The following is a 6874-nucleotide window of genomic DNA, read 5'->3' as shown; positions in this document are numbered from 1 at the left end:
TTTTTTTCCCTTGTGTGGGTTTTTTTCTTTTTTTGTTTATACTGTACATTGTATACTATACTACTGACCTAAGATACTTGTGTTAGATCAATCAATCTGGTCATTCCAGTAATATCAAAGGGCAAAGGAAATCAGGGACTGGAAGTTACACAAATAAGGACTGCCATGGGTGGTACAAGAATTTTATGACACACTTCAAAAGATCTGAATCTGTGCTGTACTCTTGCCTGTGAATATATTATGACCCCAAGGTGGTTTCAAAGGTGGTTTCTTTCTTCTTTCCTTTTATTCTTTTAAAAATGCTTTCAGTTTTAGGATTTTAATCAACTATGTGGGTCCATCTAGCTGAACATGGAGTCTACGCTGATGGAAGCAGCTCTCCAGAGTTCAAAAAGGACTTCCTTCCTCTGAAATTGAACCTGGAGATGGGAAGGTTTGCAATCCTTGTCCTCAGGAATGCCAGGGTGATATCTTTCTACCCTGAAAATCTGTTGTGTCCAAAATTCCGGAGGCGTTGTCATATTCCAGCTCCTGTGATGTTGTAGAATGTAGATACATCCTTGTTCTAAACCTCTAGTAATGCTGACAGAAATAAAAGAGGGAAAGCAGGTCATCCCTCAGTGGACCAAACCAGTATTTGGAAGAAGCAAAAGGTAGGGTCTGAGTTCACACAATGCAACCACCCACATTTGAAAGCTGGGTATGAGTTATGGGTGGGTTGTTCTGTTTTGCAAACCTAGGCATATAAACCATATTTTGGTAGCATGGTTTGGGTCATGCAACACACCAATCCATGTCCCGCAACCAGTAACACTCAACCTTGAGTGTGGTTGTCATTCTGTGTGAACCCAACCTAGAGGTTTCTTTTTCCCTTTTTTAACTCTTCTGTCAGCCTTCAGTTGCTGGCCTTCTTCTTGCCATCACTGTCCTCGTGCTTCCTGCTCTTTTGATAGCAATATGTGTCAAAAAATGAAAGAATAATAAACTGGCTCCTTTCCCTATCAGATCAGAGTTTGGAGGAAGGGTCCCTCTGAGCGGGTTCCATCCTATATGGGCACCATGGGCACAACAAATTCTCATGGCCCAGTCCTGATTTAAAGGAGCCTCATAATGTTTTATTTTTGCAGCATTGTATCCAGGAAGTGCTGTTATATTTCCTTGCAGGGATCTTGTGCTATACAATCAAGAACAATTTAAAACTTCCAGTCTTGCATCTATTGCCAGAGGGAACTGTCAGCCTCAAGTTTGTGTCCTCTCATGAGTTCCATGGCTCAAAAAGAATCTCCATTTTTGTGGAAATGCTGGCTGGACAGATCTAGGAAGGTAGGACAAAAAGGCAGTTGAAGGTTCCCACCTACTCCAACAGAGGTGAATACCTATTCATTGGTGTAAGATTTTTAAATGCTTAATCTTTGTCCATGTCCTAATTTAATCAAGGCCATTCTGTATCACCTATTAATTGGCAATGTAGAGTCCAGAATTTTCCAGAACCTTTGCTAGAAGTACTGTAACATATCCAGATGTTTTCATATGCAGAATAACACAGTTGCCTTGTTTCCACTTGGCAATAGCCCTTCCAGGACCAACCCACTATTCTGAACAGGTTTTTTTTAAAGTGCACACCCTCCAGCCTTGTTGAGCTGTACTCAGTCTGGTTGACTCGGGATCCTGGATGAGGTGCCTATTTTCTGCATTTCTGAACAGTGATTCCAGAAGAAGTCCTGCTTGATGTAGTCTTAATGCCTCTGGGATCCTGGTTTTGGGTGATCTTTTTTCATATGGCCAGTTGCTTCACCCAATAAAGCTTTGCCACGGGAAAGGGAAATCTCTTTCTTCTGTCTTATCTGAATTGACCCTGATGCTAAGAATCTCCCTCCTTCCATGTGTTTTGGACACAGCAAAAGAAGGCATGTGCTTTCTCTGCCATCCTCTCTTACTTATGTTAGGCTTCTAACTTGCATCATGGCAAATCTCTTATGGAGAAGTTCAGATCTTGTCTGTACTGCTCTCTCCCAAGAATCCCATGAAAGCCCTTCACGATGCAAGACTACACACCAAAGTTGTGCATGCTGTGATCCTGTGTGTTTAGAAAATGCAGCCATTTCTGGCCCTGCTTTACCAGTTAGATGATAGGCTGTCATTAAGTGAGCAAAAGGTTCCCATGTGGCTCTCCAAGTGACCCCTGTCATGCCTGATAGCTGGCTATTCTGAACAGGGCTGATGGGACTTGAGTTCCCAACAACATCTGAAGGGTCACGGTTCCTGTAGCTCTGCCCTTCCATTTGACCTAGCACCCCCCCCCACACACACATTAATTGATGTTCTAGAAGGCATATTTCCTAAGTATGGCCAAGTAGTTTGCAGATATGCAAGAGACACACGTCCTCAATGTAGTAACAGTTCTGTCTAGTTAGTGATCCTATCGTAAATAGGTCAGATACTTTTTCCTGAGTAAGATGGTTCTACCCACAGATCATTAAACGCAGCACAGGTCAGCATATAAACTGCTGGAAATGTCTCACTCTGGTCAAAGAGCAGATTGGTGAATTTTGAGAGTGCCTCTGACCTTTTGGAGGTGAGGGGGAGCTAAGATAGGTATCTAGAGTTAGTGCCAACTCTCAAACAAGGGATCAGAACCAAAAGCACCCATCAGCAATCCCAGGAGTTGGCAGCTTGCAGCCCCCCACATGTTGGACTGCAGTTCTCATCAGCCCTAGGTAACATAGCCAATGAGGGTTGATAGTAGTTGTAGGCCAAACTACCTGCAATGCCTCAAGTTGCCCACAAGGTCATACAAAAGCAGTGTGGACTAAACTCAACATGGCATTGGAGACAGCCTCATGTGTGAGCCAGTCCTATGGTGCAGCGGGTTGTGTATGAGCACAAATTGCCACATGTCCATGATCAACTAGATAAGAAAGATCAACACACAATTGAAGGGCAGACTACATAGATGATGCATTTACCACACATAGAATCAACCCAAGCAGGAAGAAACCGTGCAAGGATTCATGAATGTCCCATCCTTCCTGCAAATAAGTCTTCTGTATTACATTTTAATAGCAACTTGTGGCTATGTGAATGTTTTGGCTTGCAATTCCCACTGTACCTCACTGTTCACTATGGTAGCTAGGGCTAAGGGAGTTGCAGGCCAAAACAAGCATCCTATTTCTGCTTTAATACATTGTGTAAAAGGAAGTCTTTTGGGAAAGACATACATTTCTTCACCCTATTCCACCAGTAGTACATGCACTTCAACGTCTCTGTACTTCAAGGCTGAACACCTTGGTTTTGAGTCTAAGTGTGGTGGCTGATTGATTCATTATGTTCCTTAACAGATGCACTTTCTGACCTGTACCAAAGGGCAAATATGTATACTAAATGGGAGTAATGAAAGGACGTGATAAAAGTAGCTGATGTCATGGAATATTTTCTCCTTGACACTCTTTTTGCTGAGTGTATGGAAAATAAAACCATTCAAATACAGGTAGAATTGTACAAGCACCTCAGACTGCTTTTAGATGGAATTCACATATTCAACTAATATTTTCTTTGTAACCATCCAGTCAGAGGAGCCCAGGTCTGGTGCTTCAGACTCCACCATATACAAAATGCCAAAGAACTATTTACACGTGGGCTTGTCTTATACAGCACTGAACTAATGGTCCATCTTGCCACAGGGGAGTCTCCCTCACATCAGCTCCCTTCAGCAACCCACCCTAACCAGCTTCCTGCATGTAGTGACTTAGAATTCTCACAATCCCAAACCAGCATACTTAAGATGGTGTCAATTGTAGCTCAAAGCCACCCGTTTGGAGAAGGCAGCCTAAGGATCTTGGACAGGGCCTTTCCCAAGCCTGCTCCTTGTGTCCTTCCAGCTGACAATGACCATACTGCTATACTGCTCAATTTAGACCCTTCCCAAATTTATTTTGCTTTTTAAAAAGGTATACTTGATTGAAGATTCAGTTCTGTGGGTTGCAAATTTGATTCTGACAATGCATAAATGAGTTAAGTATGTGCCGTCAGTAAAACTGAAGAAAACTCCCCCTCCAGGGGTATCTTCAGGAAGTTCCTACTAAATTAGTTTCCTTTGGCTGCAGTTCCACACAAACTTATATGGGAGTATGTCCCATTGACTATAGTAGGGCCTGCTTTCTTCCAGGAAAAGTCTTAACAGTCCAAATGCTTTGCAATCTGCACACACTAAAAAAAACAGGAACATGGGTGAAAAGAATTTTCTGGCATGCTTCCCCCCACCTGTTAACATTTCAGTGCAAGGAAACAGAGCTTCATATTATGGGGTTTTGCTAGGTATCATTTTCAGGTAAAAGTATAAATTGGGCAATAGATAAGGGGCAAAAATGGGACAGATGGTGATTCAAAATTTTAAAAAAACACAAACAGTCCTCTCGCTTAGCTCTATTTCTGTTTACAAGGAGCAAGGAAGAAATGCCATGCCAACAAACTTTCACAAGAGCAGAATGCAGGAGAAATCCATGTTCTTCTCCAAACATTAGACCTTTAATGTGGATGGGATGAGGGTGATCCAAATGTAGAAGCCAGCCTTGTTTTAACATCACTCCTTGAGAGAGTCAGGTATGTCAGGATTTCAATTGACTTAAGATTGTTTCGACCTATATTATATGCTGCCATGACTGGCATTCCTTTATATTTTACAGAATAGGCTTCTTTTAACTAGTTTGGCAATTTTTGCTTCCATGGGATTCAAATGGAGCAATATACCATACTTCCTTTCCTTAACTAATGAAAAATTGAGACAGTTCCATGTGAATAAAAGCATTCATTTGCATGTCTACCAATTTTAGTGGTTCAAAACTAATAATCAGAAATATCACCAGGACCACTGAGATCCCAAATAGGCATGTACATGACTGGTTCAAATGAGTTGAGTATGGTTGTGTGGAGAGAATTAAGTGGTGATGTTGATGTGCATATGAACCAGAGCAAGTTCCTGGCTTAGAAAGAAGTGTTCTAGTTGGAAGAAATTAGTGGAGTCCCACAGGGAATAAATCATTCAATATTTTATTAGTGATCTGGGAGAGGAAAATATGAGTGTTTTGATCATATTTACAGATGTCACCAAACTTAGGTGATACAGAGAAAGATCAAGGAGTACAATGAGTTGGATGATGGAATAGTAAAAATAAAATGAGATTTCAGCATACCAAGTGAGCAGTTGTCTATTTGGGAACAAATGTAGCTGCAGTTCATCAGCTGGAATCCATCGAAACAGGGTACATGATTATCAATGGGGACTAATAGATATGAACATTAAATTCATGTTTTCAAAATCATGTTATGTGCATTGCAGACCTGTTGATGTAAACCTACACATTAATGTTGCTATTAGCAACATCTGCTCGTTTTTACCTTGGCACTTACTCCGGTTTTATTTTATGAACATGGCATTTTGAAATTATATTTTACGGTTTTAGTGTTTTTGTGAACTACCCGGACAGCTTTGGATAATTGGAGGCATAGAAATTAATAAAAGAATAACAAGTAGTATTAGATAGCAAAAATGACAGTGCAGCTAGTTTTTATCGGTGGAGCACATCAGAGATGTTAAGGATTTCTGCAATGGGATTGCTGCTACGCTCCAGGAAACTTAAGAAGAAAACCTGAGTTAATGTGTTCATAATCTCAGAAATGGGAAAATGACATCATGAAAAGGCAACATACCCATCAGCAAGCCCACTTGCCCACTAGGCTGTGATGGTATAATTTAATTCAATAATATGCATCATGTGTAGGGGGCTTTTTTCCTCTTATCAGTTCTTCTAAGTATGATGTGAAGCAGTCCTTTCATAATGTTACTCTGAGATTACTTTCATACTATAAGTGGTGTAATATAAGGACTCTAAAACAACAAGCCTTACCTTTTCCACTTGCCCTCTACCCCTAAATGCAAACAAAACATAAATTCTGTTGGGAAGCAGCAGGGCAAAGGTCTCTGGAGCTGTGTTTATTGCACAATGTTGGTCCAATAAAAGTGTACTTTGCCCAGGATTGACTGAACGGCAAGAAAGACCCACGCGCTACACTTAAAGACCTTCTTTTTATTAGGATGAATGATTTATGGGTCTGATTTGGTATGGAGTTTGGGCTTTATGATGGGACACTGTACTATAACACAGACATGAAGGACATTAGCAGGGAAGTGACAGGAGTACAAAACTTTAATGGCAAAGCTGCAGGACAAGCTAGTTAAAGCGTGCTGCATTCTGTGCTAGGACTGTGAAAATTCTGTTTGTTTTAAAACTAAACTAATTTGTTCTGTTGGCATGAATTTTGGTATAAGTGATCTCATGGAATGCAACACTATTGGCTGACTCAACAAGTTAAAATTTGGAAGCAGGTGGAGCACATGCATAGTGAGTCCAGCCCATGGGGATTAGCCCCTCAAGATCCCCAGTTCTTCCCAGACTTTACACCCTCCACACGTTCTTCTTTCATTTACTGGGTAATCTTACCCAGAGTGCTTATTCAGAGTGCTCCTACATTTCCTGAGCTGGGGTGGGCAACATGATACTCACAACACTGCTGAAAGTGACATTAAAACGGCTGTGGGATAGTAAGCAAATCAAATTTAGCTAAATCCCTGAACTTCTTTGCTATTGCCCACAAAATTTTGCAGGGCAATGGAAAGAGCCAGAGCGCCACTCACAGGGGAAGTACCAGGGCACAGGATATGGCTCCTAGACCCTACAAAGTTCCCTATGTTTCTCCAGTCCTTCTCTGCTCTTGCTGAAGGGAGAGTAAAGGACTGGTTCCTTTCAACCCTGCCCCCTTTGTATTGTGAATGATGGAAAGGAAATGTTTAGGCCAGCAATCCCCCAAGTTTGAAACA

The sequence above is a fragment of the Varanus komodoensis genome, unplaced genomic scaffold, assembly GCF_004798865.1.
Source record: "Varanus komodoensis strain SLA01 unplaced genomic scaffold, ASM479886v1 scaffold14_1, whole genome shotgun sequence".
NCBI classification, from domain to species: domain Eukaryota; kingdom Metazoa; phylum Chordata; class Lepidosauria; order Squamata; family Varanidae; genus Varanus; species Varanus komodoensis.
This window is presented reverse-complemented; position numbering follows the sequence as displayed.